The sequence below is a fragment of the Mytilus californianus genome, unplaced genomic scaffold (assembly GCF_021869535.1).
Source record: "Mytilus californianus isolate M0D057914Y unplaced genomic scaffold, xbMytCali1.0.p SCAF_12, whole genome shotgun sequence".
In the NCBI taxonomy this organism is placed as follows: Eukaryota; Metazoa; Mollusca; class Bivalvia; order Mytilida; family Mytilidae; genus Mytilus; species Mytilus californianus.
The window spans coordinates 22,992,679-23,004,519 of NW_026262604.1; the positions used below are offsets into that span (position 1 = coordinate 22,992,679).

The 11,841-nt window shown below is 32.9% G+C and overlaps 1 long non-coding RNA gene across 1 annotated transcript; it reads right to left on the minus strand.

Annotated features, from left to right (window-relative positions):
* Positions 1-290: 290 nt before the first annotated feature.
* LOC127721565 (uncharacterized) lies at positions 291-11,502 on the minus strand. Its single transcript, XR_007991312.1, has 2 exons — positions 11,319-11,502; positions 291-628 (listed from the first exon to the last, which is right to left on the minus strand). It is a non-coding gene; the product is annotated as an uncharacterized LOC127721565 (long non-coding RNA).
* Positions 11,503-11,841: the final 339 nt, after the last annotated feature.

The window sequence follows — 11,841 nt, forward strand, 5'->3', positions numbered from 1 at the left end:
ACCTTACACCCCAGGTAGAGATTGTCATTTTTCACCAAACCACCGTTGATTATTTGCACACAGAGTTTAAGAGGTACTCTGTCTTGTCCTATTACAGAATTATTTTTTCTGCTATCAAGTGAGTTACAGGAACGATACACTAGGACAATTGTAAACGTTTTTTATTTATTTCTTAAACGCATTGTTACATTAGTTGAGCTTAGATTTGTGTGGGAAAGGATGAGCTGTCTACAGACAGAATATAGATATGACAAGAAGCACGACCGATTATGTAAATGAATAGCAAAAACTAAATATTAGATCTTTGATTTATGTTTAAATGGATCTTTTGTCCAGAATTTCTAAGCCTTGTACACTATAAATTTGTGTGTGTGGTCCTCGAAATATGACCACACCCGTCTAAGACTGTTGGCTTTGCACGGCATTGAACATCTTTTGTTGTTAGTGTTGATTTTCCAGTCTATGTCGTTGTACCCGGGCACGTACCAGCCACTCCAGGAACCACTAAACCATCGAATTTTGTATGCAGCAATCTTCTCCCAACTGCGACCTGATCCACCTGCATATTCATCCCTGCAGACCATCTGCAGTCCCTCGTGGGATCTCTTGTGATCTCTGTACACTTGGCCTTAAAAGAAAATTCGTTTTAACAGTAAAAGTATAAATTGCAAATTTCAAAATTAAATCAATATTTTTTAATTTATTTCTGCGATTTACTTACTTTTTGGATGAATTTCTTATTAGAAAAAGCTCATATTTTTGATATTCGAATAATTTGTTTTCTCTCGGGAATGTCTGGAAAATAAGTTGCTTGAGCAATATAGTGAGTTACAGATTTCAAAATGAATCTTTTAACACAATGAATGTTAAAATCGAGCTTTTACAGGACGTGTGCTTAACTAAATCTTAGACACGTTTGGTGATAATAACATTAACGGTTCAAATTTGACAGCACCAGATAAACATTTTACGTGTCGCTCTTGCTAGGTAAATACACATATGAAAATCTAAAATTGATTTGAATTTGGAAAGCTGATTTAACAAATCAATACCAAAATATAAAGGCAAGATCGGATAAAAAATAAAAGGTATGCACGAATAGGACATATTTATTGGAGTAATAGATTTTTGGATATCTATAACCATGATAACAGGAAATTTCAAAAAAAATATACCCGCATTTTCATGTCAGTAAAATAATTCTGAACTACTGGGATGGTGGTACCTTTTCGGAGAAAAACAATCAGCTAGCAGAGGTATTGATCATTTGATATAAATAACTGTAATGGTACCGATTTTTGCTGCAGCAGAAATGCATTTTGACAATATTGTCTAATGACTTAAACATAGGTTTAACACGGTAGATGCTAAGTTAGACCTTAAACACGATGGCTGCATAAACAATCTTTGACACTGTAGGTGCTAAACTGAATCATGAAACCTACTACTGCTAAATATAGCTTTAACACAAACTGTCATAAAATAGAGATTGAGCACAATCGAAGCTTATAAAGAACCTGTTTTGGCCTTGCTTTTTATGATTTAATTCCCATTCTTTTAATAAAATTAACATAGGAATATATCGACAAAATGAAAAGAGTAAAAATGTAATTAAAATGTCAAAATGAAAGACTGACGAACAAGGCAAGTTAACCATAAACATATTTTTAACGTAGAATTTAACGTTCATACGATATAATCAGTAATAACTTTCCCGTAGAAATCTTATCAAAAACAGATAATGCACCACAAGAGACGCAATCACCTATCGTTATTTTTTACAATTTCATCATCGGTTGAAAATAGATTTATTTAAAAATATGTAGATATTTGGAATTTTGGCAGATAACATTCCATGATATGCAATACGATGCCATTGAAAACATACCTGTGCAGAGGTGTCATAAATCATTCTGTCCCTAAATCCATAAGTAATACCAACAAACAAACCAATCAGTGCTGTTAAACTCAGTATTGACATAGTAATTCTTCACAGTTCTTCAATAATGAAAAAAACATATATGTAATATTAAAATTGCTATAAGGATATATGCTATATATAAAAGAGGATAGTCATTCCCCATATTGCCTAAGGTAGAATTTGAATATTATTTTTCCAAATTACCGACATTGTTCAGAATTGTATTTTTATTTCCAGGTTTGCTTTCATGCTAAAATGATTAAAAACTTAGCCAGTACAAAGCAAAACAATATTTGTGTGGTCATACTTATGAATTAACTGTGTTCATAAAACTTTGAATTTTTCGAAATTCTAAGGGTTTTTATATCCCAGGAATAGTTTCCCTTAGATGTATTTGCAAAAACCTTTCCGAACCTTGGGTCCTTAATGCCTTCAACGTTTTACATTATTTGATCCTTTTTTGCTTTTTTATTTGAGCGTCAATGATGAGTCTTTTGTAGACGATACGTGCGTCTGGCTGACATTGATTATCCTGGTATCTATTATGAACGCGCGTCTGGCTGACATTGATTATCCTGGTATCTATGATGAGTTTATTCATTGAACCAATAAGGGACCCCTTGATAATGTGATTACAAAAATATGGTGTAATTACTTTATTATCTTTCATACTGTGCACATTAAACCAAACCAATTTTCCATCATAAGAGGATCTTAATTTTAAACTGTATTGTTGCCCTTCCAAATTACTTATGCTCCAGTGTCGATTATATGAATGATATATAGATGGATCGGTGAATAACTTCCAGTGACAAATTAATACTAAAATTTATCAGGAGGAAAATAAAAATGGCCATCCCCCATTTTATACCAATGTAGGACTTACTAACCAGAGGTCACCTGCTTTGAGGCCTACACAGTACTAGTATTTGACATTTGCCGGAACTAGGTCTATACCTAGGATTACACTTAGACTTACGATTACAGTTGACGAAAAACATGGGGTCCTCTCAAAATAAGATAATAAACCCAGTTGAGATACATAATAAAATGAAATGAAATTTTTTTTATCATGTAAATAAGTCTTTTCGCCGACACACAAATGTAGAAACTTAAGGTCACAACAGATGTGAATCGTCAAAAAGTCCCCATAACTTTGTGTTTTATTTTAATTCTCCGAATGCGTGTTCAACCTCTACTCTATAGTGCGTAATATGTCTATTTAATTTTCTACACTTCCTCTGCATATTCTGGGTTTTGTATTATGTAAGGTGTCAATACTGGATATCTATTTGGATATATATTGTCGCCTAGCAAAAACAACTCTTTCGGGAAAGGTAATTCTTGTCCTATATTTCTTATCAAAATACCGGGGTATATTGCTGATGCCAAAAAAAATCCGCACTCAACATAACATTTCCTGTCTTAGTTCAATATCACAACTTGAGTGTGAATGCAGTGACAATGTTTGTGTCCTGGGAAATACTATTCTTGTAGTTCCGTTATCGACTACAAACTTTCCGTCGATAGCCCTACTGCAAACGGAAGTTTTGGCCACCCACCTTGCAGGTTCTACCAATCATCCAAAGAAGGCCAATAGATAAGACGGTTATATGTTTCTTGAAATAGGTATACATGTATGTTTTTCATCTTTGGTAGTCGAAACACTAAGGTCAACTATTTCAGAAGTCATATCAGACGGTTACGATTGGGAGTCGTACAACTTATATACGTTTCAAATTTTGTATCCGCAAATCAAATGCTCCCTAACCGACTTAAATAGTGTGTGATGTTTTTTAACCATAACGTTTAGATCTTGCCAAATAATGGAAACGGTATTTTTCTACTGTTTTTGACGTTAATGATACATGTAGTAAATATCGCGTTGGCGATTTTAAAAAAAATACATGTATCAGCTTATGATTTATTCCTTGCCACTGGACGTTAAGCAACCAACAATCAATCAATATAATTTATTCCTAATGAAATATTAAAATATCTCGTTATAAATGATGTGTCATGTGTTTGATTAAGATTCGAATCCAATTAATATTCGTGTGCTTTCAAATATCTTTACAAGCAAAGAGCATTTAAGTCAAGAATGATGCAATATAGTTTTTATCTGATAACATACAAATACTTAATTTTTAAAGAAATAAAAATAAATCATCGTTTAAAAAAATGTTTGACTTGAACGAATTTCTTGAGGGTCTTTACTTTGAAATTCTTGATTTAAATTAGAATGTAATGCATGTATATGTTTAATGCAACTTAAGTTACTCTTATTTTTTTAAACAAGGAAACGATGCAAAGGGGCATTTAGAAACCATAAGTAGAAGGAAAAAGACTCCAACATTGTCAAAAGAAAAACGACGAAAATACAAACAAAAGTCACCAAAAGCTCCACAAAGAAACATAGAGTTCATTTCTCCATGACGATAAAAAAAAAAAACAACTGATTTTGACGAATCATGGTATATGTTTTCTAATTATAACTGAAAAGTTTATATAATTGAGACCTCTGATAAATAAGGATAATTTGACAGACCACAATATAAACTGAATCAAGTTGTCGCTAACGATAGTCGAAAATTAACATTTGGTGCCTGACGGTAAAAGGCATTTTCTCTTCTTCGTACTATAAACATCAAAATTATTTATTTTGTAAAAATATTTCCTTTCTCTATCTGAACTGTACACGAAAACCTAACAACAAAATTATTTTTATTCACCTGTGTTTAAAGAAATTGCAAATGGCTGATATTTTTGTTCAAGTATATTGTTTTTTCTTAAATTGTTTAACATTTCACAGAGGTAAAACATGTTACTTTAATTATTCTTCCCTTAGTTTATTTATTTTGTATTTGCATTGTATCATAGATCAAATTTATTTGTTCAGTGTATGTTCACCGGTGTTAATATGTCTTTTGAATGAGTTAAGCCATTTCAATTGATATTTTATAGTGTGTTTTTCTATGTTGTGATGTTACACTATTGTTTCAGATAAGGGTGAAGGTTTGGTACCATTAAAACGTTTAAACCCGCTGCAATTGTTTGCACCTGTCCTAAGTTAGGAATCTGATGTTCAGTAGTTGTCGTTTGTTGATGAGGTTCATAAGTGTTTCTCGTTTCTCGTTTTTTATATAGATTAGACCGTTGGTTTTACAGTTTGAATGGTTTTACACTAGTAATTTTTGGGGCCCTTTATAGCTTGCTGTTCGGTGTGAGCCAAGGCTCCGTATTGAAGACCGTACTTTGACCTATAATGGTTTACTTTTATGAATTTTGACTTGGATGGAGGATTGTCTCATTTGGCACTCATACCACATCTTCTTATATCTATTTCAACCGTCTTGAAAGATTTCTAGGATCACTTATTACAACACGGACCAGTATATGTAAAGCCGAATATATATCTGCAATCCGGAGTACCTCAATGAAGGAGAAGATAGCAAGGGGGATAATAAAAAAAAACATGGTGGCCAAACACAAAAACAACGAAAATAAAATCAACAATGCAGAGAAAATAAAAGACATAAATAGTATAAATATCCAAACATTTGTCGGGGAATGATACACAGAGCGTTATTTTGAAATTAAATGCTCCAAACATCTTTCGAGGAATGATACACAACGCGTTATATTGAAATTAAATGCTCCAAACATCTCACGGTCGGGGAATGATAGACAATGCGTTATATTGAAATTAAATGCCCCAAAAATTTGTCGGGGAATGATTCACAATGCGTTATATTGAAATTAAATGCCCCAAAAATTTGTCGGGGAATGATAAACAGTGCGTTATATATTGAAATTAAATGCTTCAAACCTATACAATCAGTTACGTTCTTTAAGAAAAGAAAGGCAATACTAAACCTTAGAACGGTATTTATTTGAACGGTCAATTTAATATACAGTTCTGATACCCCTTCCAAGAAATTGTAGCTGAGAAACGCCTTTTCGTTTGAAAAACCATCGAACATCTATCAGTCTAAGGTATAACAATTAAAATGCAACAACGACGCATGATTTTCTAAACCAAACATGTAAAATGTTGCATGTAAAAATTTAAATAATAAAGCATTTATAGCTCATTACGACAAACATATCTATATTTAAATTTAAAACCGTCCAAAAAGTATAGCTGATATAAACTAAGCAAATACTTTCAACCTCCTAAACTTAAACGAATACTGCAAAATATAACGCTTGAAGAAGTGATTTCGCTACTTTATACTTTGAAGATTGTTTTGAACTTTGTATTATATACACAGACTTATTTGCGCATGAGGAAGAAGGATGCAATAGCGTTTTGATTTCATTGGCTATACAAGAAGGATGTAATGCCCAATTTACGAAAAAAAATCAAATCAAATCAATCGAAATGTGTAAGCAACATATGGCATCCACCCCGGAAAACTACATGTATGTACTTTTAATTTAAAAAAAGTTCTTTCAGCTAAAAAAGTTAAAATAAATTAACATGTAAAGTAACATTTATGATTGATTAGGATTGTATAAGAAGTTAGTTGTATTTGAATTTAAAGTCAAGAGTACACAAATATAAAAAAATAGTTAAAATGCAGCTGCGACGTGCAATTTACCAACCAGTAAAGTCAAGTGCCGTGAAAGTAGATATCTTTCATCAAGTTCAATTATAAGAACGTTTTTTTTTCAACAACAAATTTGATAGTTTTGATGTGATTCTGTACATAATCTGTGGATCATTAGATATTTTTGAGTTTTTTAAGTGTGCTTTGATCACATATTGTTGTTCTTTTTCTGTAAATAAGTTATATTTTGTTGCTTACATTTTGACTCTATAATAGTAAACTGAACCCGTTGGAAAAGATTTGTTCCGGATAATGGCCAGTTTTGATATTCCTGTAAAGTTTACCCTACTATGCCAAAAGGAGAACGAATGAGATTGAGTTGGAAAAATGCATTGTGTGTCAAAGTTCGCCACAAGACCAAATAGTATGAATGCGAGCGGTCGGGAAAAATATTATCGATGCTCGCAGAGTTTAATGCAGAAATGAGATGTAAACTCAATTTACTGCCCCAGAAAAATCCTCTCATGATGAAACTAGACCGACTGCCTTACGACCAGATGAAGAGTATGTCAAACTTATTATAGACCATGTTCACCAGCGACTGACAAATCCTTTTGATATAAAGTCTCATCTCAAGTCACTGATCGACATCTCAACTGGAATGCACGCGTCTATGGAAATTGAATCCTCAATGACAAAAGCATTTAATGATGGTATACAAATTGTCAAATCGTTTATCAATGGTGCGTTGGGAGAAGGTGATAACTGTGACTTCTATGGCCAAATACCTAGATGAAAAATCAAAACCTTCGAAGACTTAACGAAAAAGTATAAATTCAAGTGCAGGTCAGGAGAGATACTAAATGTACATATTAATCCAGAACAAGTAATACGTCGTGCTCTAATTACTGCTTGGTGTCGTGAAGACATTACAATAGTAAATGTTCTATCACTCTCAATCAGATCTATTCCTACCTCTCTTTTCCGGGAGAACTGTACCATGCTGAAACATGTAAGGCCGATCTTTGTCATAAAATAGAAGCAGAAGCTGTATCTCACTTCAGTAGGCACCGTACGGTCGATCCATTACCGTACTTATTAGAAACGAAATGGCCTTAGTACAATTGTTAAAAGTTGAGATATCAATTATTTTATTAGATATTAAGTTCGGGTACCTGGCTCTACATTTCATTCAAAATCAGATATGATGCATTACCAATGGTGTTACAGTTGTTGTTGTCTTTGATAGATACGACATCAAACTTTCTATTACTAGAAAATCGGTCAAAAGAGACCAACGAACTAGTGTAAGTTTTAGCCAAAATGTAATTCAGCTAATGCATGGTCGATCCAAACCATACTGGAAATTACTTTTATAGTGTCAGCATGCCCAGATCCCTGGGTTGACTTCGCATGAGCATAAACTCTTTCTAGAGGGTAATTTTGTTGACCCGATTGTTGTGAACAAGTTCTCCTCAGCATAGGTAACTGACTTTCAGGATTAAGTCAGGACACAAAAATAGGCAAATACTAAATGATCCTGCATGTTATGTTTGGTGACAGAGAGATTGGAAGGAAAAATAAGAAGGGTCGAATAGGAAAAAAGTCTGAAGTTACAGATGTTCCATTCTTTGTGTGCGTTTCTTCGAATTCCCGTCAATGAAAAACAGTCAGGAACTGTAGTTTCATAGATTACTATTTGGGAAAACTCATAGATTACCTTAGCTATATTTGGGAAAACTTATCAGAATTTTGGGTCCTCAATGCTATTCAACTTTGTTCTTTATTATGCCCTTTTAACCTTTTTTTATTCGAGCATCATTGATGAGTCTTTTGTTAACAAAACGCGCGTCTGACGTACAAAATTTAAATCTATGATGATTTTTTTCAAACAGGGAAAATAACCAGCAATAAATAAATATGGTCGTAGATTCCTCCCTGCAATGTCTTCGGATTACTTGCAAGATATACTGTGAACCTGTAAATCTGTCCTGAACAGAACTGTGCCCTTGCAAAGGCGGTGAAGCGTGTTAATTCGCTTACCGGATTCGCAAACAATGACGAAGAGATTGACGTGTAACTAAGATTATTGTATATAATTTCCCAGTGTGAAGCATTTTTCACTGTTTACCCCTATTTGATGAAGACCGGAGCTAATGATTGTAGCCCTTCAAAGACTAGCTATATAAGGGTCTTACCCGATTGTCAAATTACAACATTAGCAAATTAACATTATAATCAATAACTTTGCTAAAAAAATAATGAGATTACACATTTGTACCAGGATAATCCCACAAAGAGAATGTTCATGGCATAAAACTAATTTTTTTTTTTCACACTGAACCAACATAGCAAGTTACACTTATGACTTTTTTTAAACCTCGCTTTCGCCTCGGTTGACAATATTTATATCTGATCTTTCGACTTTTAAGTACATGGTATCCAAAAATACACATCCTGTGTATGCAAAATAGAAAAACACGGTTTCAGTGATTAAATTTTGTTTTTTTTAAATGAAGAACAATAACTGAAAAATATCGAGAAACTGCTGTTTTACAATTTAGAAAATAATTCTGTTATATGCTGCGGTGAAAAATGAACGGCAATGTAAAAGTTAATGGATGTGAAAAGTTCAAGGCCACATCTACATTTTCTTTGTCATAAATGGAAAACAATCAGAAGATTCATCATTGACGCCATTTTGTAATGGAAGCTGTTCATTCAAATAGCTAAACTAATCGTTTTGTCGTCCTTTGAAATATATAATTGTTAGAACATCATTTTTGTAACATTCTACTGAATATATCTCAGAAAATACTTTCTTTTTTCTTCATGTTTGAATTTGTGATATATTTGAGGTTTGACCTTTGAGCTCAATTTCGCAAAAATGTGACCACTCGGGGTTTTTACGACCAAACTTTTCTTATTGTACACGTTTTCCTCTTTCCATCGATATGCAATATAGGTGTGTGTTCTTCCGTACATTAAAATTTTAAAAAATGAACTCTGGTTACAGAACTAGTACTACTGGTAGTAGTTGTCTCATCGTTAAATCTCTATATCTTAATATCCAATTAGGGAACTACGTGATTCAAAGTCACAGTCAGTGATATCATAAATGACACTTTGGAATTCTTCATTAACATTTCAGTATTTATAGGCCAAACCTTCATATTGATCCTACACCCCAGGTAGAGATTGTCATTTTTCACCAAACCACGGTTGATTATTTGCACACAGAGTTTAAGAGGTACTCTGTCTTGTCCTATTACAGAATTATTTTTCTGCTATCAAGTGAGTTACAGGAACGATACACTGGGACAATTGTAAACGTTTTTTATTTATTTCTTAAACGCATTGTTACATTAGTTGAGCTTAGATTTGTGTGGGAAAAGATGAGCTGTCTACAGACAGAATATAGATATGACAAGAAGCACGACCGTTTATGTAAATGAATAACAAAAACTAAATATTAGAGCTTTGATTTATGTTTAAATGGATCTTTTGTCCAGAATTTCTAAGCCTTGCACACTATAAATTTGTGTGTGTGGTCCTCGAAATATGACCACACCCGTCTAAGACTGTTGGCTTTGCACGGCATTGAACATCTTTTGTTGTTAGTGTTGATTTTCCAGTCCATGTCGTTGTACCCGGGCACGTACCAGCCACTCCAGGAACCACTAAACCATCGAATTTTGTATGCAGCAATCTTTCCTCCAGCTGCGACCTGATCCACCTGCATATTCATCCCTGCAGACCATCTGCAGTCTCTCGTGGGACTTCTTGTGATCTCTTTACACTTGGCCTTAAAAGAAAATTCGTTTAAACAGTAAAAGTATAAATTGCAAATTTCAAAATTATATCAATATTTTTAAATTTATTTCTGCGATTTACTTACTTTGTGGATGAATTTCTAATTAGAAAAAGCTCATATTTTTGATATTCGAATAATTTGTTTTCTCTCGGGAATGTCTGGAAAATAAGTTGCTTGAGCAATATAGTGAGTTACAGATTTCCAAATGAATCTTTTAACACAATAAATGTTAAAATCAAGCTTTAACAGGATGTGTGCTTAACTAAATCTTAGACACGTTTGGTGCTGATAACATTAACGGTTCAAATATGACAGCACCAGATAAACATTTTACGTGTCGCTCTAGCTAGGTAAATACACATATGAAAATCTAAAATTGATTTGAATTTGGAAAGCTGATATAACAAATCAATACCAAAACATAAAGATCGGATAAAAAATAAAAGGTATGCACGAATAGGACATACTTATTGGGGAGTAATAGATTTTTGGATATCTATAACCATGATAACAGGAAATTTAAACACGATGGCTGCATAAACAATCTTTGACACTGTAGGTGCTAAACTGAATCATGAAACCCAATACTGCTAAAATATAGCTTTAACACAAACTGTCATAAAATAGGGATTGAGCACAATCGAAGCTTATAAAGAACCTGTTTTGGCCTTGCTTTTTATGATTTAATTCCCTTTCTTTTAATAAAATTAACATAGGAATATATCGACAAAATGAAAAGAGTAAAAATGTAATTAAAATGTCAAAATGCAAGACTGACGAACAAGGCAAGTTAACCATAAACATATTTTTAACGTAGAATTTAACGTTCATACGATATAATCAGTAATAACTTTCCCGTAGAAATCTTATCAAAAACAGATAAAGCACCACAAGAGACGCAATCACCTATCGTTATTTTTTACAATTTTATCATCGATTGAAAATAGATTTATTTAAAAAATATGTAGATATTTGGAATTTTTTCAGCTTACATTCCATGATATGCAATATGATGCCATTGAAAACATACCTGTGCAGAGGTGTCATAAATCATTCTGTCACTCAATCCATAAGTAATACCAACAAACAAACCAATCAGTGCTGTTAAACTCAGTATTGACATAGTAATTCTTCGGAAATCTTCCTTAATGAACAACATATATGTATGCAACTTAGAGGTCTAATATCAAAACTGGAGTAATGAACGTTTTATATTGAGATGAGAATACCGATTTCCTTGTCGGAACTATATGACTACAAAAACATATGAATCATAGGTATAATGAACTTGTAAAAAACAAAATCAGGATACCAGTGTGACGATACTTCAAAAATTGTTTGTTTACACACAAGGAGTTATCAATGTTCATTTTAAAGTTTTAATCTATATGTTACTTCTTTACAACATTAGATTTGGTATCAGAGTAGTACAATGGAAACAACCGTTTGATGTGTTTGAGCCTTTGATTTTGCCATTTGAGAGGGGATTTCCGTTTTGAATTTTTCTTGGAGTGCGTTTTTTTTTTTTTTATATCTGTTTTGTAATATTGATT